Genomic DNA, 26,488 nt, shown 5'->3' on the forward strand with positions numbered 1-26,488 from the left:
TGTAAGGTGGCAGAGAAGTGCATTGAATTTAAGCTTCAAATATAAGGATTACCCTTCCTTAAAAGTGGCAACCTGAAATCAAATAGGACTACAAGATAGATCCTCTCCACTAATAGAACAAATAATATTCTTCCATGACCACACAATGTTACTTTTAATTATAATTACAGTATTAGTAGGATATCTAATAACATCACTATATAATAATAAATAAACAAACCGAATGCTTTTACTCTAGTCTTTATTGCGCTACCCTCATTACGTTTATTATACTTTTTAGATGAAACCTTCATTAACCCTAAAAACTATTGGGCATCAATGATACTGAAGTTATGAATACTCCGATTTTATAAAAGCAGAATTTGACTCATACATGGCCCCAACAAATGAAATAACAATAAGCTCATTTCGATTATTAGATATGGATAACCGAACAGTATTACCAATTAATATAGATATCCGAGTACTAACTACATCTGCAGATGTATTACATTCATGAGCCATGCCACTCCGGGGCGGCTTAACCAAGCAGGAGTAAACATTAGTCGAAATAGCTATACTCCTTACAATAATTCAATGATGACGAGACATTTCAGGAAAAGGAACATATCAAGGATTAGCAGTTATGATAGGACTACGATGGAGTATAATCCTATTTATTATTTCAGAAGTATTATTTTTCGTGTCATTCTTTTGAGCGTTTTTCCATAGAAGTTTATCCCCAACAATTGAACTAGGAATATTATGACCACCAAGGGGTATCACCCCATTTAATCCAATACAAGTACCTTTATTAAATACAGCAATTCTACTAGCCTCAGGAGTAACAGTAATATGGGCCCACCATGGCTTATTAGAAAAAAAATATTCACATACAAGTCAAGCACTTATACTAACATTAATATTTTACTATTCTTCAAGCATATGAATATTATGAATCCCCATTTACTATTGCTGACGCAGTATATGGATCCACATTCTTTATGGCAACAGGATTTCATGGACTACATGTTATTATTGGATCAACATTCCTAGGAGTATGCTTAGCTCGACATATCCTATGCTACTTTTCACCAACACATCACTTTCGATTTGAAGCAGCAGCATGATATTGACACTTCGTAGACGTAGTATGATTATTTATATTTATTGATGAGGTAGATAATATTTTCTTAGTATATTTAAAGTACACTTAACTTCCAATTAAAAGATTATAATAAAATAAAGTAAATAATTAATATAATTATAGTACCTCATTAATTATTATAATAATTACCTCAATTGTAATAATATTATCCACACTACTATCAAAAAAAGAATTACAGACCGAGAAAAAAGTTCACCATTTGAGAGTGGATTTGACCCAAAATCCTCAGCACGAATTCCATTTTCTATAAAATTCTTCCTAATTTCAGTAATTTTTCTCATTTTTGATGTAGAAATTGTGTTACTACTACCAATAACAGTTATTATTACTAACTCAAAACTAAAATATTGATTATGTGTTAGATTCTTATTTCTATTCATCCTACTTTTAGGTCTATATCATGAATGAACCCAAGGATCACTAGAATGAGCATGATGGAGTAATACTTAATAATAACATTTGAGTTGCATTCAAAAAGTATTGAATAATTCAATTTACTTTATTGAGCAAGAAGCAAAAGCAATCAGCTTCTACCTGAATAAATTGGTATATATTACCCTTGCTTACTTAACTGAAGCCAGGGTTGAGACAAATCTAGGATTAACTCCTCAGTTAAGGGGTATAATATTAAGGGGAGGCAGCTAACTTCCATCTTTAGTGGTGTAATTCCATTAATGCTCTTATACTATTTCTTTAGTATAAAATTACTTTATCTTTTCATGATAAAGCTGGACTAAATAAATCCAAGCAATGTTTACAGAACTAACCTACCCTTCCTAATAACTTCAATATTATGCTTTATTATAAGCTATATAAACACACATAAATTATTAGTAAAATTACTATTAAAAATGAAAATATAAAATAAATATTAAAATAATTAGAATGTATTAGTTGCATATTTAAAGGACCACTCCTGATGTATTTAAACACCCCCTGTCCAACTCACTTCATCCGTAATAAGCGAACTACTAATTAAGCCCCCCGAAGATAAATAGGGTAAAAATCATATTCCCCTAATAAATAATATGTTATTTTATTATTAAAAAATGGATAAATTTCGAATAAGAAAGACCCAATTCATCCACCCAATAAAATACAAATGATTGTTCCAATCTTCAGGTTAAGTGGAATAATAATAACAAAAACAGAGGGAAAAACCAATCATATTAAACCAGAGCCACCTTCAATGGATAGTAATAATAAACCTAAATTGCCCTTAAAGATGCCCCAGCCTCCATCATCAGAAAAAAATTGAAGTGAAGCACCTCTATAAGACTTAGCAACCTAATAATAATTCAACCGAAAACTATAGCTATAGTTATACCAGTAGAAATCCATAATAAAATAAATATTACTAAATTAAAAGAAGATATACTTAATATTTCCAAAATTAAATCCTTAGAATAAAATCCAGCCAAAAATGGTATGCCGCATAGAGCAAGACTAGATATTTTTCAAAATATCGCGTTCAATGCTAATACTCGCTTGATACTCTTTTTCAATACAGACCAAGCCAAAGACGATTTACATTAAAGGATCGTATTATTATGCTTTCCAGAGCGTGAAAAGCGTTTTAATTCTGACATTTTGACTAGAGGATGAATACTTAATTTTTCGAAAAATTCGGGTTCAATGCTAATACTCTTGTGAAACTCATTTTCTATACAGACCAAGCCAGAGGTGATTTACATTAAAGGGTCGTATTATATTTTTTTCAGAACCTGTAAAGTGTTTAAATTCTGACATATAGACTATAGGAAGAATACTTGTTTTCGAAAAATTCGCGTTCATTGCTAATACTCGCTTGAAACTAATTTTCTTTACAGCCCAAGCGAGAGATGATTTACATTAAAAGGTCGTATTATTAAGCTTTTCAGATCCTGAAAAGCGTTTTAATTCCTACGTTTCGACTATGGGATGAAAAATTAATTTTTTGAGATATTCGCGTTCAATGCTAATACTCGTGTGAAACTCATTTTCTATACAGACCAAACCAGAGATGATTTACATTTAACATGTTCTTATTATTTGTAATAAAGTTATTTTTTATAATTGAAAGAATTAAACATTTCTCCAAAGAAATCAAACACCATAGTGTGTCATACACCAATATATAATAAAAATATAAGCTAATTAAGCTAGAGAGCTCTTACCCCACATATGAAGGTTTATAATTAATCCTTCCCATTTTAATGCTCACAACCCCCCAAAAAATAATATTCCTAATGACCCTTACATTAGGAACCCTCCTTTCTATTTCTTCCACCTTATGATACGGAGCCTGAATAGGCTTAAAAACTAATGTAATATATTATATTCTATTAATTTCTACTCCAAATAATCAGCGAAATACAGAAGCATCAATTAAGCTTAATTCAAGCGCAATTCTGACCGCAGCATTAATTATAATTAATTCAATAAATTTCAATATACAGACCCAGCTTCTTACAATAGCCCTATTAATAAAAATAGAAGCAGCTCCAATCCACATATGAATACCAGAAGTTATAGAAGGAATAACATGAATTAACTGTCTAGTAATAACAACTATTCAAAAGATTGCCCCATCAACATTACTTAGATATGTAATTGACAATTTAAGTATGATTCTAATTGTAACAATTAGAACATCAGCAATTATTGGGGCAATTGGAGGACTAAATCAAACCTCATTACGAAAAATTATATCCTTTTCATCAATTAACCACATATCATGAATCATTCTAAGAATAACATCAAAAGATAATACCTGATTAACATACTTACTACGATACATCCTTATAACAGCCTCCGAATTTATGATATTTTTCATAAACAAGACATTAGCTGTTTTTAATAAAACTTTCCCCTATTAAAAAAATTTCCCTATTTATATCAATCCTATTTCTTTGCGGGTCTCCTACCGCTACTAGGGTTTTTACCAAACTGAATAGTTAATATCCAAATAACCAACTTTAAGCAATTAATCGTAATTATTATCCTAATTAGAGTATCATTATTAACCTATACTATTACTTACGAACCTCCCTCACATCAATTTTAATAAATTATAAAACTAATACATGAAATATAATTAATATCAAACCATTAAATTTAAAAGAACAAGTATTATCAGTAATTACAATTTTTATATCAATTAGTGGAATACCTCTAATTCAACCAATTTATATATCTTTATAATATCTTATTTTAATTTTAAACTAATGACCTTCAAAGTCATAAATAAAGGGCACTGTTTTAGGCCTTAATACATACAATGTATCACCTTGAAATTGCACTTCAAAATTATATTCTTAACTATAAAGCAAAAATTAATGAGAGAGTTTAAAACTCATAAATAAATTTACAGTTTATCACCTATGATTTCAGTCATCTCATTCTTGCAACGATGATTATTTTCTACTAACCATAAAGATATTGGTACAATATATTTAATTTTCTGGGTATGATCAGGAATAGTTGAAACATCATTAAGTATCTTAATCCGTATAGAATTAGGTCAGCCAGGAAGTTTGATTGGAAATGATCAAATCTACGATGTAATTGTAACTGCACACGCATTTATTATAATTTCTTATATAGTAAAACTTATTATAATTGGAGGATTTGGAAATTGACTAGTACCTCTAATAATTGGGGCCCCCGACATTGCCTTCCCACGATTAAATAATATAAGATTTTGACTATTACCCCCATCATTAACTCTATTATTATCAGGAAGAGTTGTAGAAAGTGGTGCAGGAACTAACTGGTTGAACAGTGTATCATCCCCTATCTGCAGGAATTGCGCATGCCGGAGTCTCTGTAGATATATCAATTTTTTCATTACATTTAGCAGGAGTCTCCTTTATTCTAGGGGCAGTAAATTTCATTACAACATTAATCAATATACGAACTATAGGGATATCTATAGAACGAGTGCCATTATTTGTATGATCAGTAGTAATTACTGCAGTTCTCCTATTATTATCACTACCAGTTCTAGCAGGAGCAATCACCATACTATTAACAGATCGAAATTTAAACACCTCATTTTTTGATCCATCCGGTGGTGGAGATCCTATCTTATATCAACACCTATTCTGATTATTTGGACATCTAATTTTACCAGGATTTGGAATAATTTCACATATTGTAACTCAAGAAAGAGGTAAAAATGAAACATTTGGAGTCCTTGGAATAATTTATTCAATAATAGCAAAGGTATTTCTAGGATTTATTGTATGGACACATCATATATTTACTGTGGGAATAGATGTTGACACACGAGCATACTTTACTGCAGCTACAATAATCATTGCCGTACCAACAGGAATTAAAGTATTTAGATGAATTGCCACACTCCACGGAACACAAATTAATTATTCTCCATCAGTATTATGAGCATTAGGATTTATTTTCATATTTACAATAGGAGGATTGACGTGAGTAGTACTAGCAAATTCATCATTAGACACTGTACTACACGATACATATTATGATGTAGCACATTTTCATTATGTATTATCTATAGGAGCAGTATTTGGTATTATAGCAGGACTAGTGCATTGGTTTCCACTGTTTACAGGAGTAATAATAAATCCAGATTGATTAAAAATTCAATTTATCTCCATATTTATTGGAGTCAACTTAACATTTTTCCCACAACATTTTCTAGGATTAAGAGGAATACCACGACGATACTCGGATTACCCAGATGCATATACAACATGAAATATTGTCTCAAGATTAGGATCAATCTTATCATTTACAGCAGTAATTGTTATAATTTTTATTACCTGAGAGGGTATAACAAGTGCTCGACCAACATTATTCAACCTACAACAAGCGTCATCAATTGAATGATATCAAATATCCCCTCCTTCCGAGCATACATACTTGAACTTCCCATACTACTTATTAACAACTAATATGTAAGGTGGCAGAGAAGTGCATTGAATTTAAGCTTCAAATATAAGGATTACCCTTCCTTAAAAGTGGCAACCTGAAATCAAATAGGACTACAAGATAGATCCTCTCCACTAATAGAACAAATAATATTCTTCCATGACCACACAATGTTACTTTTAATTATAATTACAGTATTAGTAGGATATCTAATAACATCACTATTTAATAATAAATAAACAAACCGAATGCTTTTACTCTAGTCTTTATTGCGCTACCCTCATTACGTTTATTATACTTTTTAGATGAAACCTTCATTAACCCTAAAAACTATTGGGCATCAATGATACTGAAGTTATGAATACTCCGATTTTATAAAAGCAGAATTTGACTCATACATGGCCCCAACAAATGAAATAACAATAAGCTCATTTCGATTATTAGATATGGATAACCGAACAGTATTACCAATTAATATAGATATCCGAGTACTAACTACATCTGCAGATGTATTACATTCATGAGCCATGCCACTCCGGGGCGGCTTAACCAAGCAGGAGTAAACATTAGTCGAAATAGCTATACTCCTTACAATAATTCAATGATGACGAGACATTTCAGGAAAAGGAACATATCAAGGATTAGCAGTTATGATAGGACTACGATGGAGTATAATCCTATTTATTATTTCAGAAGTATTATTTTTCGTGTCATTCTTTTGAGCGTTTTTCCATAGAAGTTTATCCCCAACAATTGAACTAGGAATATTATGACCACCAAGGGGTATCACCCCATTTAATCCAATACAAGTACCTTTATTAAATACAGCAATTCTACTAGCCTCAGGAGTAACAGTAATATGGGCCCACCATGGCTTATTAGAAAAAAAATATTCACATACAAGTCAAGCACTTATACTAACATTAATATTTTACTATTCTTCAAGCATATGAATATTATGAATCCCCATTTACTATTGCTGACGCAGTATATGGATCCACATTCTTTATGGCAACAGGATTTCATGGACTACATGTTATTATTGGATCAACATTCCTAGGAGTATGCTTAGCTCGACATATCCTATGCTACTTTTCACCAACACATCACTTTCGATTTGAAGCAGCAGCATGATATTGACACTTCGTAGACGTAGTATGATTATTTATATTTATTGATGAGGTAGATAATATTTTCTTAGTATATTTAAAGTACACTTAACTTCCAATTAAAAGATTATAATAAAATAAAGTAAATAATTAATATAATTATAGTACCTCATTAATTATTAAATAATAATTACCTCAATTGTAATAATATTATCCACACTACTATCAAAAAAAGAATTACAGACCGAGAAAAAAGTTCACCATTTGAGAGTGGATTTGACCCAAAATCCTCAGCACGAATTCCATTTTCTATAAAATTCTTCCTAATTTCAGTAATTTTTCTCATTTTTGATGTAAAAATTGTGTTACTACTACCAATAACAGTTATTATTACTAACTCAAAACTAAAATATTGATTATGTGTTAGATTCTTATTTCTATTCATCCTACTTTTAGGTCTATATCATGAATGAACCCAAGGATCACTAGAATGAGCATGTTGGAGTAATACTTATAATAATAACATTTGAGTTGCATTCAAAAAGTATTGAATAATTCAATTTACTTTATTGAGCAAGAAGCAAAAGCAATCAGCTTCTACCTGAATAAGTTGGTATATATTACCCTTGCTTACTTAACTGAAGCCAGGGTTGAGACAAATCTAGGATTAACTCCTCAGCTAAGGGGTATAATATTAAGGGGAGGCAGCTAACTTCCATCTTTAGTGGTGTAATTCCATTAATGCTCTTATACTATTTCTTTAGTATAAAATTACTTTATCTTTTTATGATAAAGCTGGACTAAATAAATCCAAGCAATGTTTACAGAACTAACCTACCCTTCCTAATAACTTCAATATTATGCTTTATTATAAGCTATATAAACACACATAAATTATTAGTAAAATTACTATTAAAAATGAAAATATAAAATAAATATTAAAATAATTAGAATGTATTAGTTGCATATTTAAAGAACCACTCCTGATGTATTTAAACACCCCCTGTCCAACTCACTTCATCCGTAATAAGCGAACTACTAATTAAGCCCCCCGAAGATAAATAGGGTAAAAATCATATTCCCCTAATAAATAATATGTTATTTTATTATTAAAAAATGGATAAATTTCGAATAAGAAAGACCCAATTCATCCACCCAATAAAATACAAATGATTGTTCCAATCTTCAGGTTAAGTGGAATAATAATAACAAAAACAGAGGGAAAAACCAATCATATTAAACCAGAGCCGCCTACAATGGATAGTAATAATAAACCTAAATTGCCCTTAAAGATGCCCCAGCCTCCATCATCAGAAAAAAATTGAAGTGAAGCACCTCTATAAGACTTAGCAACTAAATAATAATTCAACCGAAAACTATAGCTATAGTTATACCAGTAGAAATCCATAATAAAATAAATATTATTAAATTAAAAGAAGATATACTTAATATTTCCAAAATTAAATCCTTAGAATAAAATCCAGCCAAAAATGGTATGCCGCATAGAGCAAGACTAGATATTTTTCAAAATATCACGTTCAATGCTAATACTCGCTTGATACTCTTTTTCAATACAGACCAAGCCAAAGACGATTTACATTAAAGGATCGTATTATATTTTTTTCAGAACCTGTAAAGTGTTTAAATTCTGACATTTAGACTATAGGAAGAATACTTGTTTTCGAAAAATTCGCGTTCATTGCTAATACTCGCTTGAAACTAATTTTCTTTACAGCCCAAGCGAGAGATGATTTAAATTAAAAGGTCGTATTATTAAGCTTTTCAGATCCTGAAAAGCGTTTTAATTCCTACGTTTCGACTATGGGATGAAAAATTAATTTTTTGAGATATTCGCGTTCAATGCTAATACTCGTGTGAAACTCATTTTCTATACAGACCAAACCAGAGATGATTTACATTTAACATGTTCTTATTATTTGTAATAAAGTTATTTTTTATAATTGAAAGAATTAAACATTTCTCCAAAGAAATCAAACACCATAGTGTGTCATACACCAATATATAATAAAAATATAAGCTAATTAAGCTAGAGAGCTCTTACCTTACATATGAAGGTTTATAATTAATCCTTCCCATTTTAATGCTCACAACCCCCCAAAAAATAATATTCCTAATGACCCTTACATTAGGAACCCTCCTTTCTATTTCTTCCACCTTATGATACGGAGCCTGAATGGGCTTAAAAACTAATGTAATATATTATATTCCATTAATTTCTACTCCAAATAATCAGCGAAATACAGAAGCATCAATTAAGCTTAATTCAAGCGCAATTCTGACGCAGCATTAATTATAATTAATTCAATAAATTTCAATATACAGACCCAGCTTCTTACAATAGCCCTATTAATAAAAATAGAAGCAGCTCCAATCCACATATGAATACCAGAAGTTATAGAAGGAATAACATGAATTAACTGTCTAGTAATAACAACTATTCAAAAGATTGCCCATCAACATTACTTAGATATGTAATTGACAATTTAAGTATGATTCTAATTGTAACAATTAGAACATCAGCAATTATTGGGCCAATTGGAGGACTAAATCAAACCTCATTACGAAAAATTATATCCTTTTCATCAATTAACCACATATCATGAATCATTCTAAGAATAACATCAAAAGATAATACCTGATTAACATACTTACTACGATACATCCTTATAACAGCCTCCGAATTTATGATATTTTTCATAAACAAGACATTAGCTGTTTTTAATAAAACTTTCCCCTATTAAAAAAAATTCCCTATTTATATCAATCCTATTTCTTTGGGGGTCTCCTACCGCTACTAGGGTTTTTACCAAACTGAATAGTTAATATCCAAATAACCAACTTTAAGCAATTAATCGTAATTATTATCCTAATTAGAGTATCATTATTAACCTATACTATTACTTACGAACCTCCCTCACATCAATTTTAATAAATTATAAAACTAATACATGAAATATAATTAATATCAAACCATTAAATTTAAAAGAACAAGTATTATCAGTAATTACAATTTTTATATCAATTAGTGGAATACCTCTAATTCAACCAATTTATATATCTTTATAATATCTTATTTTAATTTTAAACTAATGACCTTCAAAGTCATAAATAAAGGGCACTGTTTTAGGCCTTAATACATACAATGTATCACCTTGAAATTGCACTTCAAAATTATATTCTTAACTATAAAGCAAAAATTAATGAGAGAGTTTAAAACTCATAAATAAATTTACAGTTTATCACCTATGATTTCAGTCATCTCATTCTTGCAACGATGATTATTTTCTACTAACCATAAAGATATTGGTACAATATATTTAATTTTCTGGGTATGATCAGGAATAGTTGAAACATCATTAAGTATCTTAATCCGTATAGAATTAGGTCAGCCAGGAAGTTTGATTGGAAATGATCAAATCTACGATGTAATTGTAACTGCACACGCATTTATTATAATTTCTTATATAGTAAAACTTATTATAATTGGAGGATTTGGAAATTGACTAGTACCTCTAATAATTGGGGCCCCCGACATTGCCTTCCCACGATTAAATAATATAAGATTTTGACTATTACCCCCATCATTAACTCTATTATTATCAGGAAGAGTTGTAGAAAGTGGTGCAGGAACTAACTGGTTGAACAGTGTATCATCCCCTATCTGCAGGAATTGCGCATGCCGGAGTCTCTGTAGATATATCAATTTTTTCATTACATTTAGCAGGAGTCTCCTTTATTCTAGGGGCAGTAAATTTCATTACAACATTAATCAATATACGAACTATAGGGATATCTATAGAACGAGTGCCATTATTTGTATGATCAGTAGTAATTACTGCAGTTCTCCTATTATTATCACTACCAGTTCTAGCAGGAGCAATCACCATACTATTAACAGATCGAAATTTAAACACCTCATTTTTTGATCCATCCGATGGTGGAGATCCTATCTTATATCAACACCTATTCTGATTATTTGGACATCTAATTTTACCAGGATTTGGAATAATTTCACATATTGTAACTCAAGAAAGAGGTAAAAATGAAACATTTGGAGTCCTTGGAATAATTTATTCAATAATAGCAAAGGTATTTCTAGGATTTATTGTATGGACACATCATATATTTACTGTGGGAATAGATGTTGACACACGAGCATACTTTACTGCAGCTACAATAATCATTGCCGTACCAACAGGAATTAAAGTATTTAGATGAATTGCCACACTCCACGGAACACAAATTAATTATTCTCCATCAGTATTATGAGCATTAGGATTTATTTTCATATTTACAATAGGAGGATTGACGTGAGTAGTACTAGCAAATTCATCATTAGACACTTTACTACACGATACATATTATGTTGTAGCACATTTTCATTATGTATTATCTATAGGAGCAGTATTTGGTATTATAGCAGGACTAGTGCATTGGTTTCCACTGTTTACAGGAGTAATAATAAATCCAGATTGATTAAAAATTCAATTTATCTCCATATTTATTGGAGTCAACTTAACATTTTTCCCACAACATTTTCTAGGATTAAGAGGAATACCACGACGATACTCGGATTACCCAGATGCATATACAACATGAAATATTGTCTCAAGATTAGGATCAATCTTATCATTTACAGCAGTAATTGTTATAATTTTTATTACCTGAGAGGGTATAACAAGTGCTCGACCAACATTATTCAACCTACAACAAGCGTCATCAATTGAATGATATCAAATATCCCCTCCTTCCGAGCATACATACTTGAACTTCCCATACTACTTATTAACAACTAATATGTATGGTGGCAGAGAAGTGCATTGAATTTAAGCTTCAAATATAAGGATTACCCTTCCTTAAAAGTGGCAACCTGAAATCAAATAGGACTACAAGATAGATCCTCTCCACTAATAGAACAAATAATATTCTTCCATGACCACACAATGTTACTTTTAATTATAATTACAGTATAAGTAGGATATCTAATAACATCACTATTTAATAATAAATAAACAAACCGAATGCTTTTACTCTAGTCTTTATTGCGCTACCCTCATTACGTTTATTATACTTTTTAGATGAAACCTTCATTAACCCTAAAAACTATTGGGCATCAATGATACTGAAGTTATGAATACTCCGATTTTATAAAAGCAGAATTTGACTCATACATGGCCCCAACAAATGAAATAACAATAAGCTCATTTCGATTATTAGATATGGATAACCGAACAGTTTTACCAATTAATATAGATATCCGAGTACTAACTACATCTGCAGATGTATTACATTCATGAGCCATACCATCCATATCAATTAAAATAGATGCCACTCCGGGGCGGCTTAACCAAGCAGGAGTAAACATTAGTCGAATTAGCTATACTCCTTACAATAATTCAATGATGACGAGACATTTCAGGAGAAGGAACATATCAAGGATTACATACAAATCAAGTTATGATAGGACTACGATGGAGTATAATCCTATTTATTATTTCAGAAGTATTATTTTTCGTGTCATTCTTTTGAGCGTTTTTCCATAGAAGTTTATCCCCAACAATTGAACTAGGAATATTATGACCACCAAGGGGTATCACCCCATTTAATCCAATACAAGTACCTTTATTAAATACAGCAATTATACTAGCCTCAGGAGTAACAGTAACATGGGCCCACCATGGCTTATTAGAAAAAAAAATTCACATACAAGTCAAGCACTTATACTAACATTAATATTTTACTATTCTTCAAGCATATGAATATTATGAATCCCCATTTACTATTGCTGACGCAGTATATGGATCCACATTCTTAATGGCAACAGGATTTCATGGACTACATGTTATTATTGGATCAACATTCCTAGGAGTATGCTTAGCTCGACATATCCTATGCTACTTTTCACCAACACATCACTTTGGATTTGAAGCAGCAGCATGATATTGACACTTCGTAGACGTAGTATGATTATTTATATTTATTGATGAGGTAGATATTATTTTCTTAGTATATTCAAAGTACACTTAACTTCCAATTAAAAAGATTATAATAAAATAAAGTAAATAATTTATATAATTTTAAGTACCTCAATAATTATTATAATAATTACCTCAATTGTAATAATATTATCCACACTACTATCAAAAAAAGAATTACAGACCGAGAAAAAAGTTCACCATTTGAGTGTGGATTTGACCCAAAATCCTCAGCACGAATTCCATTTTCTATAAAATTCTTCCTAATTTCAGTAATTTTTCTCATTTTTGATGTAAAAATTGTGTTACTACTACCAATAACAGTTATTATTACTAACTCAAAACTAAAATGTTGATTATGTGTTAGATTCTTATTTCTATTCATCCTACGTTTAGGTCTATATCATGAATGAACCCAAGGATCACTAGAATGAGCATGTTGGAGTAATACTTATAATAATAACATTTGAGTTGCATTCAAAAAGTATTGAATAATTCAATTTACTTTATTGAGCAAGAAGCAAAAGCAGTCAGCTTCTACCTGAATAAATTGGTATATATTACCCTTGCTTACTTAACTGAAGCCAGGGTTCAGACAAATCTATGATTAACTCCTCAGTTAAGGGGTATAATATTAAGGGGAGGCAGCTAACTTCCATCTTTAGTGGTGTAATTCCATTAATGCTCTTATACTATTTCTTTAGTATAAAATTACTTTATCTTTTCATGATAAAGCTGGACTCTAAATAAATCCAAGCAATGTTTACAGAACTAACCTACCCTTCCTAATAACTTCAATATTATGCTTTATTATAAGCTATATAAACACACATAAATTATTAGTAAAATTACTATTAAAAATGAAAATATAAAATAAATATTAAAATAATTAGAATGTATTAGTTGCATATTTAAAGAACCACTCCTGATGTATTTAAACACCCCCTGTCCAACTCACTTCATCCGTAATAAGCGAACTACTAATTAAGCCCCCCGAAGATAAATAGGGTAAAAATCATATTCCCCTAATAAATAATATGTTATTTTATTATTAAAAAATGGATAAATTTCGAATAAGAAAGACCCAATTCATCCACCCAATAAAATACAAATGATTGTTCCAATCTTCAGGTTAAGTGGAATAATAATAACAAAGACAGAGGGAAAAACCAATCATATTAAACCAGAGCCACCTACAATGGATAGTAATAATAAACCTAAATTGCCCTTAAAGATGCCCCAGCCTCCATCATCAGAAAAAAATTGAAGTGAAGCACCTCTATAAGACTTAGCAACCTAATAATAATTCAACCGAAAACTATAGCTATAGTTATACCAGTAGAAATCCATAATAAAATAAATATTACTAAATTAAAAGAAGATATACTTAATATTTCCAAAATTAAATCCTTAGAATAAAATCCAGCCAAAAATGGTATGCCGCATAGAGCAAGACTAGATATTTTTCAAAATATCGCGTTCAATGCTAATACTCGCTTGATACTCTTTTTCAATACAGACCAAGCCAAAGACGATTTACATTAAAGGATCGTATTATTATGCTTTCCAGAGCGTGAAAAGCGTTTTAATTCTGACATTTTGACTAGAGGATGAATACTTAATTTTTCGAAAAATTCGGGTTCAATGCTAATACTCTTGTGAAACTCATTTTCTATACAGACCAAGCCAGAGGTGATTTACATTAAAGGGTCGTATTATATTTTTTTCAGAACCTGTAAAGTGTTTAAATTCTGACATTTAGACTATAGGAAGAATACTTGTTTAAGAAAAATTCGCGTTCATTGCTAATACTCGCTTGAAACTAATTTTCTTTACAGCCCAAGCGAGAGATGATTTACATTAAAAGGTCGTATTATTAAGCTTTTCAGATCCTGAAAAGCGTTTTAATTCCTACGTTTCGACTATGGGATGAAAAATTAATTTTTTGAGATATTCGCGTTCAATGCTAATACTCGTGTGAAACTCATTTTCTATACAGACCAAACCAGAGATGATTTACATTTAACATGTTCTTATTATTTGTAATAAAGTTATTTTTTATAATTGAAAGAATTAAACATTTCTCCAGAGAAATCAAACACCATAGTGTGTCATACACCAATATATAATAAAAATATAAGCTAATTAAGCTAGAGAGCTCTTACCCCACATATGAAGGTTTATAATTAATCCTTCCCATTTTAATGCTCACAACCCCCCAAAAAATAATATTCCTAATGACCCTTACATTAGAAACCCTCCTTTCTATATCTTCCACCTTATGATACGGAGCCTGAATAGGCTTAAAAACTAATGTAATATATTATATTCTATTAATTTCTACTCCAAATAATCAGCGAAATACAGAAGCATCAATTAAGCTTAATTCAAGCGCAATTCTGACCGCAGCATTAATTATAATTAATTCAATAAATTTCAATATACAGACCCAGCTTCTTACAATAGCCCTATTAATAAAAATAGAAGCAGCTCCAATCCACATATGAATACCAGAAGTTATAGAAGGAATAACATGAATTAACTGTCTAGTAATAACAACTATTCAAAAGATTGCCCCATCAACATTACTTAGATATGTAATTGACAATTTAAGTATGATTCTATTTGTAACAATTAGAACATCAGCAATTATTGGGGCAATTGGAGGACTAAATCAAACCTCATTACGAAAAATTATATCCTTTTCATCAATTAACCACATATCATGAATCATTCTAAGAATAACATCAAAAGATAATACCTGATTAACATACTTACTACGATACATCCTTATAACAGCCTCCGAATTTATGATATTTTTCATAAACAAGACATTAGCTGTTTTTAATAAAACTTTCCCCTATTAAAAAAATTTCCCTATTTATATCAATCCTATTTCTTTGCGGGTCTCCTACCGCTACTAGGGTTTCTACCAAACTGAATAGTTAATATCCAAATAACCAACTTTAAGCAATTAATCGTAATTATTATCCTAATTAGAGTATCATTATTAACCTATACTATTACTTACGAACCTCCCTCACATCAATTTTAATAAATTATAAAACTAATACATGAAATATAATTAATATCAAACCATTAAATTTAAAAGAACAAGTATTATCAGTAATTACAATTTTTATATCAATTAGTGGAATACCTCTAATTCAACCAATTTATATATCTTTATAATATCTTATTTTAATTTTAAACTAATGACCTTCAAAGTCATAAATAAAGGGCACTGTTTTAGGCCTTAATACATACAATGTATCACCTTGAAATTGCACTTCAAAATTATATTCTTAACTATAAAGCAAAAATTAATGAGAGAGTTTAAAACTCATAAATAAATTTACAGTTTATCACCTATGATTTCAGTCATCTCATTCTTGCAACGATGATTATTTTCTACTAACCATAAAGATATTGGTACAATATATTTAATTTTCTGGGTATGATCAGGAATAGTTGAAACATCATTAAGTATCTTAATCCGTATAGAATTAGGTCAGCCAGGAAGTTTGATTGGAAATGATCAAATCTACGATGTAATTGTAACTGCACACGCATTTATTATAATTTCTTATATAGTAAAACTTATTATAATTGGAGGATTTGGAAATTGACTAGTACCTCTAATAATTGGGGCCCCCGACATTGCCTTCCCACGATTAAATAATATAAGATTTTGACTATTACCCCCATCATTAACTCTATTATTATCAGGAAGAGTTGTAGAAAGTGGTGCAGGAACTAACTGGTTGAACAGTGTATCATCCCCTATCTGCAGGAATTGCGCATGCCGGAGTCTCTGTAGATATATCAATTTTTTCATTACATTTAGCAGGAGTCTCCTTTATTCTAGGGGCAGTAAATTTCATTACAACATTAATCAATATACGAACTATAGGGATATCTATAGAACGAGTGCCATTATTTGTATGATCAGTAGTAATTACTGCAGTTCTCCTATTATTATCACTACCAGTTCTAGCAGGAGCAATCACCATACTATTAACAGATCGAAATTTAAACACCTCATTTTTTGATCCATCCGGTGGTGGAGATCCTATCTTATATCAACACCTATTCTGATTATTTGGACATCTAATTTTACCAGGATTTGGAATAATTTCACATATTGTAACTCAAGAAAGAGGTAAAAATGAAACATTTGGAGTCCTTGGAATAATTTATTCAATAATAGCAAAGGTATTTCTAGGATTTATTGTATGGACACATCATATATTTACTGTGGGAATAGATGTTGACACACGAGCATACTTTACTGCAGCTACAATAATCATTGCCGTACCAACAGGAATTAAAGTATTTAGATGAATTGCCACACTCCACGGAACACAAATTAATTATTCTCCATCAGTATTATGAGCATTAGGATTTATTTTCATATTTACAATAGGAGGATTGACGTGAGTAGTACTAGCAAATTCATCATTAGACACTTTACTACACGATACATATTATGTTGTAGCACATTTTCATTATGTATTATCTATAGGAGCAGTATTTGGTATTATAGCAGGACTAGTGCATTGGTTTCCACTGTTTACAGGAGTAATAATAAATCCAGATTGATTAAAAATTCAATTTATCTCCATATTTATTGGAGTCAACTTAACATTTTTCCCACAACATTTTCTAGGATTAAGAGGAATACCACGACGATACTCGGATTACCCAGATGCATATACAACATGAAATATTGTCTCAAGATTAGGATCAATCTTATCATTTACAGCAGTAATTGTTATAATTTTTATTACCTGAGAGGGTATAACAAGTGCTCGACCAACATTATTCAACCTACAACAAGCGTCATCAATTGAATGATATCAAATATCCCCTCCTTCCGAGCATACATACTTGAACTTCCCATACTACTTATTAACAACTAATATGTATGGTGGCAGAGAAGTGCATTGAATTTAAGCTTCAAATATAAGGATTACCCTTCCTTAAAAGTGGCAACCTGAAATCAAATAGGACTACAAGATAGATCCTCTCCACTAATAGAACAAATAATATTCTTCCATGACCACACAATGTTACTTTTAATTATAATTACAGTATAAGTAGGATATCTAATAACATCACTATTTAATAATAAATAAACAAACCGAATGCTTTTACTCTAGTCTTTATTGCGCTACCCTCATTACGTTTATTATACTTTTTAGATGAAACCTTCATTAACCCTAAAAACTATTGGGCATCAATGATACTGAAGTTATGAATACTCCGATTTTATAAAAGCAGAATTTGACTCATACATGGCCCCAACAAATGAAATAACAATAAGCTCATTTCGATTATTAGATATGGATAACCGAACAGTTTTACCAATTAATATAGATATCCGAGTACTAACTACATCTGCAGATGTATTACATTCATGAGCCATACCATCCATATCAATTAAAATAGATGCCACTCCGGGGCGGCTTAACCAAGCAGGAGTAAACATTAGTCGAATTAGCTATACTCCTTACAATAATTCAATGATGACGAGACATTTCAGGAGAAGGAACATATCAAGGATTACATACAAATCAAGTTATGATAGGACTACGATGGAGTATAATCCTATTTATTATTTCAGAAGTATTATTTTTCGTGTCATTCTTTTGAGCGTTTTTCCATAGAAGTTTATCCCCAACAATTGAACTAGGAATATTATGACCACCAAGGGGTATCACCCCATTTAATCCAATACAAGTACCTTTATTAAATACAGCAATTATACTAGCCTCAGGAGTAACAGTAACATGGGCCCACCATGGCTTATTAGAAAAAAAAATTCACATACAAGTCAAGCACTTATACTAACATTAATATTTTACTATTCTTCAAGCATATGAATATTATGAATCCCCATTTACTATTGCTGACGCAGTATATGGATCCACATTCTTAATGGCAACAGGATTTCATGGACTACATGTTATTATTGGATCAACATTCCTAGGAGTATGCTTAGCTCGACATATCCTATGCTACTTTTCACCAACACATCACTTTGGATTTGAAGCAGCAGCATGATATTGACACTTCGTAGACGTAGTATGATTATTTATATTTATTGATGAGGTAGATATTATTTTCTTAGTATATTCAAAGTACACTTAACTTCCAATTAAAAAGATTATAATAAAATAAAGTAAATAATTTATATAATTTTAAGTACCTCAATAATTATTATAATAATTACCTCAATTGTAATAATATTATCCACACTACTATCAAAAAAAGAATTACAGACCGAGAAAAAAGTTCACCATTTGAGTGTGGATTTGACCCAAAATCCTCAGCACGAATTCCATTTTCTATAAAATTCTTCCTAATTTCAGTAATTTTTCTCATTTTTGATGTAAAAATTGTGTTACTACTACCAATAACAGTTATTATTACTAACTCAAAACTAAAATGTTGATTATGTGTTAGATTCTTATTTCTATTCATCCTACGTTTAGGTCTATATCATGAATGAACCCAAGGATCACTAGAATGAGCATGTTGGAGTAATACTTATAATAATAACATTTGAGTTGCATTCAAAAAGTATTGAATAATTCAATTTACTTTATTGAGCAAGAAGCAAAAGCAGTCAGCTTCTACCTGAATAAATTGGTATATATTACCCTTGCTTACTTAACTGAAGCCAGGGTTCAGACAAATCTATGATTAACTCCTCAGTTAAGGGGTATAATATTAAGGGGAGGCAGCTAACTTCCATCTTTAGTGGTGTAATTCCATTAATGCTCTTATACTATTTCTTTAGTATAAAATTACTTTATCTTTTCATGATAAAGCTGGACTCTAAATAAATCCAAGCAATGTTTACAGAACTAACCTACCCTTCCTAATAACTTCAATATTATGCTTTATTATAAGCTATATAAACACACATAAATTATTAGTAAAATTACTATTAAAAATGAAAATATAAAATAAATATTAAAATAATTAGAATGTATTAGTTGCATATTTAAAGAACCACTCCTGATGTATTTAAACACCCCCTGTCCAACTCACTTCATCCGTAATAAGCGAACTACTAATTAAGCCCCCCGAAGATAAATAGGGTAAAAATCATATTCCCCTAATAAATAATATGTTATTTTATTATTAAAAAATGGATAAATTTCGAATAAGAAAGACCCAATTCATCCACCCAATAAAATACAAATGATTGTTCCAATCTTCAGGTTAAGTGGAATAATAATAACAAAGACAGAGGGAAAAACCAATCATATTAAACCAGAGCCACCTACAATGGATAGTAATAATAAACCTAAATTGCCCTTAAAGATGCCCCAGCCTCCATCATCAGAAAAAAATTGAAGTGAAGCACCTCTATAAGACTTAGCAACCTAATAATAATTCAACCGAAAACTATAGCTATAGTTATACCAGTAGAAATCCATAATAAAATAAATATTACTAAATTAAAAGAAGATATACTTAATATTTCCAAAATTAAATCCTTAGAATAAAATCCAGCCAAAAATGGTATGCCGCATAGAGCAAGACTAGATATTTTTCAAAATATCGCGTTCAATGCTAATACTCGCTTGATACTCTTTTTCAATACAGACCAAGCCAAAGACGATTTACATTAAAGGATCGTATTATTATGCTTTCCAGAGCGTGAAAAGCGTTTTAATTCTGACATTTTGACTAGAGGATGAATACTTAATTTTTCGAAAAATTCGGGTTCAATGCTAATACTCTTGTGAAACTCATTTTCTATACAGACCAAGCCAGAGGTGATTTACATTAAAGGGTCGTATTATATTTTTTTCAGAACCTGTAAAGTGTTTAAATTCTGACATTTAGACTATAGGAAGAATACTTGTTTAAGAAAAATTCGCGTTCATTGCTAATACTCGCTTGAAACTAATTTTCTTTACAGCCCAAGCGAGAGATGATTTACATTAAAAGGTCGTATTATTAAGCTTTTCAGATCCTGAAAAGCGTTTTAATTCCTACGTTTCGACTATGGGATGAAAAATTAATTTTTTGAGATATTCGCGTTCAATGCTAATACTCGTGTGAAACTCATTTTCTATACAGACCAAACCAGAGATGATTTACATTTAACATGTTCTTATTATTTGTAATAAAGTTATTTTTTATAATTGAAAGAATTAAACATTTCTCCAGAGAAATCAAACACCATAGTGTGTCATACACCAATATATAATAAAAATATAAGCTAATTAAGCTAGAGAGCTCTTACCCCACATATGAAGGTTTATAATTAATCCTTCCCATTTTAATGCTCACAACCCCCCAAAAAATAATATTCCTAATGACCCTTACATTAGAAACCCTCCTTTCTATATCTTCCACCTTATGATACGGAGCCTGAATAGGCTTAAAAACTAATGTAATATATTATATTCTATTAATTTCTACTCCAAATAATCAGCGAAATACAGAAGCATCAATTAAGCTTAATTCAAGCGCAATTCTGACCGCAGCATTAATTATAATTAATTCAATAAATTTCAATATACAGACCCAGCTTCTTACAATAGCCCTATTAATAAAAATAGAAGCAGCTCCAATCCACATATGAATACCAGAAGTTATAGAAGGAATAACATGAATTAACTGTCTAGTAATAACAACTATTCAAAAGATTGCCCCATCAACATTACTTAGATATGTAATTGACAATTTAAGTATGATTCTATTTGTAACAATTAGAACATCAGCAATTATTGGGGCAATTGGAGGACTAAATCAAACCTCATTACGAAAAATTATATCCTTTTCATCAATTAACCACATATCATGAATCATTCTAAGAATAACATCAAAAGATAATACCTGATTAACATACTTACTACGATACATCCTTATAACAGCCTCCGAATTTATGATATTTTTCATAAACAAGACATTAGCTGTTTTTAATAAAACTTTCCCCTATTAAAAAAATTTCCCTATTTATATCAATCCTATTTCTTTGCGGGTCTCCTACCGCTACTAGGGTTTCTACCAAACTGAATAGTTAATATCCAAATAACCAACTTTAAGCAATTAATCGTAATTATTATCCTAATTAGAGTATCATTATTAACCTATACTATTACTTACGAACCTCCCTCACATCAATTTTAATAAATTATAAAACTAATACATGAAATATAATTAATATCAAACCATTAAATTTAAAAGAACAAGTATTATCAGTAATTACAATTTTTATATCAATTAGTGGAATACCTCTAATTCAACCAATTTATATATCTTTATAATATCTTATTTTAATTTTAAACTAATGACCTTCAAAGTCATAAATAAAGGGCACTGTTTTAGGCCTTAATACATACAATGTATCACCTTGAAATTGCACTTCAAAATTATATTCTTAACTATAAAGCAAAAATTAATGAGAGAGTTTAAAACTCATAAATAAATTTACAGTTTATCACCTATGATTTCAGTCATCTCATTCTTGCAACGATGATTATTTTCTACTAACCATAAAGATATTGGTACAATATATTTAATTTTCTGGGTATGATCAGGAATAGTTGAAACATCATTAAGTATCTTAATCCGTATAGAATTAGGTCAGCCAGGAAGTTTGATTGGAAATGATCAAATCTACGATGTAATTGTAACTGCACACGCATTTATTATAATTTCTTATATAGTAAAACTTATTATAATTGGAGGATTTGGAAATTGACTAGTACCTCTAATAATTGGGGCCCCCGACATTGCCTTCCCACGATTAAATAATATAAGATTTTGACTATTACCCCCATCATTAACTCTATTATTATCAGGAAGAGTTGTAGAAAGTGGTGCAGGAACTAACTGGTTGAACAGTGTATCATCCCCTATCTGCAGGAATTGCGCATGCCGGAGTCTCTGTAGATATATCAATTTTTTCATTACATTTAGCAGGAGTCTCCTTTATTCTAGGGGCAGTAAATTTCATTACAACATTAATCAATATACGAACTATAGGGATATCTATAGAACGAGTGCCATTATTTGTATGATCAGTAGTAATTACTGCAGTTCTCCTATTATTATCACTACCAGTTCTAGCAGGAGCAATCACCATACTATTAACAGATCGAAATTTAAACACCTCATTTTTTGATCCATCCGGTGGTGGAGATCCTATCTTATATCAACACCTATTCTGATTATTTGGACATCTAATTTTACCAGGATTTGGAATAATTTCACATATTGTAACTCAAGAAAGAGGTAAAAATGAAACATTTGGAGTCCTTGGAATAATTTATTCAATAATAGCAAAGGTATTTCTAGGATTTATTGTATGGACACATCATATATTTACTGTGGGAATAGATGTTGACACACGAGCATACTTTACTGCAGCTACAATAATCATTGCCGTACCAACAGGAATTAAAGTATTTAGATGAATTGCCACACTCCACGGAACACAAATTAATTATTCTCCATCAGTATTATGAGCATTAGGATTTATTTTCATATTTACAATAGGAGGATTGACGTGAGTAGTACTAGCAAATTCATCATTAGACACTGTACTACACGATACATATTATGATGTAGCACATTTTCATTATGTATTATCTATAGGAGCAGTATTTGGTATTATAGCAGGACTAGTGCATTGGTTTCCACTGTTTACAGGAGTAATAATAAATCCAGATTGATTAAAAATTCAATTTATCTCCATATTTATTGGAGTCAACTTAACATTTTTCCCACAACATTTTCTAGGATTAAGAGGAATACCACGACGATACTCGGATTACCCAGATGCATATACAACATGAAATATTGTCTCAAGATTAGGATCAATCTTATCATTTACAGCAGTAATTGTTATAATTTTTATTACCTGAGAGGGTATAACAAGTGCTCGACCAACATTATTCAACCTACAACAAGCGTCATCAATTGAATGATATCAAATATCCCCTCCTTCCGAGCATACATACTTGAACTTCCCATACTACTTATTAACAACTAATATGTAAGGTGGCAGAGAAGTGCATTGAATTTAAGCTTCAAATATAAGGATTACCCTTCCTTAAAAGTGGCAACCTGAAATCAAATAGGACTACAAGATAGATCCTCTCCACTAATAGAACAAATAATATTCTTCCATGACCACACAATGTTACTTTTAATTATAATTACAGTATTAGTAGGATATCTAATAACATCACTATTTAATAATAAATAAACAAACCGAATGCTTTTACTCTAGTCTTTATTGCGCTACCCTCATTACGTTTATTATACTTTTTAGATGAAACCTTCATTAACCCTAAAAACTATTGGGCATCAATGATACTGAAGTTATGAATACTCCGATTTTATAAAAGCAGAATTTGACTCATACATGGCCCCAACAAATGAAATAACAATAAGCTCATTTCGATTATTAGATATGGATAACCGAACAGTATTACCAATTAATATAGATATCCGAGTACTAACTACATCTGCAGATGTATTACATTCATGAGCCATGCCACTCCGGGGCGGCTTAACCAAGCAGGAGTAAACATTAGTCGAAATAGCTATACTCCTTACAATAATTCAATGATGACGAGACATTTCAGGAATAGGAACATATCAAGGATTAGCAGTTATGATAGGACTACGATGGAGTATAATCCTATTTATTATTTCAGAAGTATTATTTTTCGTGTCATTCTTTTGAGCGTTTTTCCATAGAAGTTTATCCCCAACAATTGAACTAGGAATATTATGACCACCAAGGGGTATCACCCCATTTAATCCAATACAAGTACCTTTATTAAATACAGCAATTCTACTAGCCTCAGGAGTAACAGTAATATGGGCCCACCATGGCTTATTAGAAAAAAAATATTCACATACAAGTCAAGCACTTATACTAACATTAATATTTTACTATTCTTCAAGCATATGAATATTATGAATCCCCATTTACTATTGCTGACGCAGTATATGGATCCACATTCTTTATGGCAACAGGATTTCATGGACTACATGTTATTATTGGATCAACATTCCTAGGAGTATGCTTAGCTCGACATATCCTATGCTACTTTTCACCAACACATCACTTTCGATTTGAAGCAGCAGCATGATATTGACACTTCGTAGACGTAGTATGATTATTTATATTTATTGATGAGGTAGATAATATTTTCTTAGTATATTTAAAGTACACTTAACTTCCAATTAAAAGATTATAATAAAATAAAGTAAATAATTAATATAATTATAGTACCTCATTAATTATTATAATAATTACCTCAATTGTAATAATATTATCCACACTACTATCAAAAAAAGAATTACAGACCGAGAAAAAAGTTCACCATTTGAGAGTGGATTTGACCCAAAATCCTCAGCACGAATTCCATTTTCTATAAAATTCTTCCTAATTTCAGTAATTTTTCTCATTTTTGATGTAGAAATTGTGTTACTACTACCAATAACAGTTATTATTACTAACTCAAAACTAAAATATTGATTATGTGTTAGATTCTTATTTCTATTCATCCTACTTTTAGGTCTATATCATGAATGAACCCAAGGATCACTAGAATGAGCATGATGGAGTAATACTTAATAATAACATTTGAGTTGCATTCAAAAAGTATTGAATAATTCAATTTACTTTATTGAGCAAGAAGCAAAAGCAATCAGCTTCTACCTGAATAAATTGGTATATATTACCCTTGCTTACTTAACTGAAGCCAGGGTTGAGACAAATCTAGGATTAACTCCTCAGTTAAGGGGTATAATATTAAGGGGAGGCAGCTAACTTCCATCTTTAGTGGTGTAATTCCATTAATGCTCTTATACTATTTCTTTAGTATAAAATTACTTTATCTTTTCATGATAAAGCTGGACTAAATAAATCCAAGCAATGTTTACAGAACTAACCTACCCTTCCTAATAACTTCAATATTATGCTTTATTATAAGCTATATAAACACACATAAATTATTAGTAAAATTACTATTAAAAATGAAAATATAAAATAAATATTAAAATAATTAGAATGTATTAGTTGCATATTTAAAGAACTACTCCTGATGTATTTAAACACCCCCTGTCCAACTCAATTCATCCGTAATAAGCGAACTACTAATTAAGCCCCCCGAAGATAAATAGGGTAAAAATCATATTCCCCTAATAAATAATATGTTATTTTATTATTAAAAAATGGATAAATTTCGAATAAGAAAGACCCAATTCATCCACCCAATAAAATACAAATGATTGTTCCAATCTTCAGGTTAAGTGGAATAATAATAACAAAAACAGAGGGAAAAACCAATCATATTAAA

Source organism: Lepisma saccharinum, chromosome 20 (assembly GCF_977018435.1).
Source record: "Lepisma saccharinum chromosome 20, izLepSacc3.1, whole genome shotgun sequence".
Lineage (NCBI taxonomy): Eukaryota > Metazoa > Arthropoda > Insecta > Zygentoma > Lepismatidae > Lepisma > Lepisma saccharinum.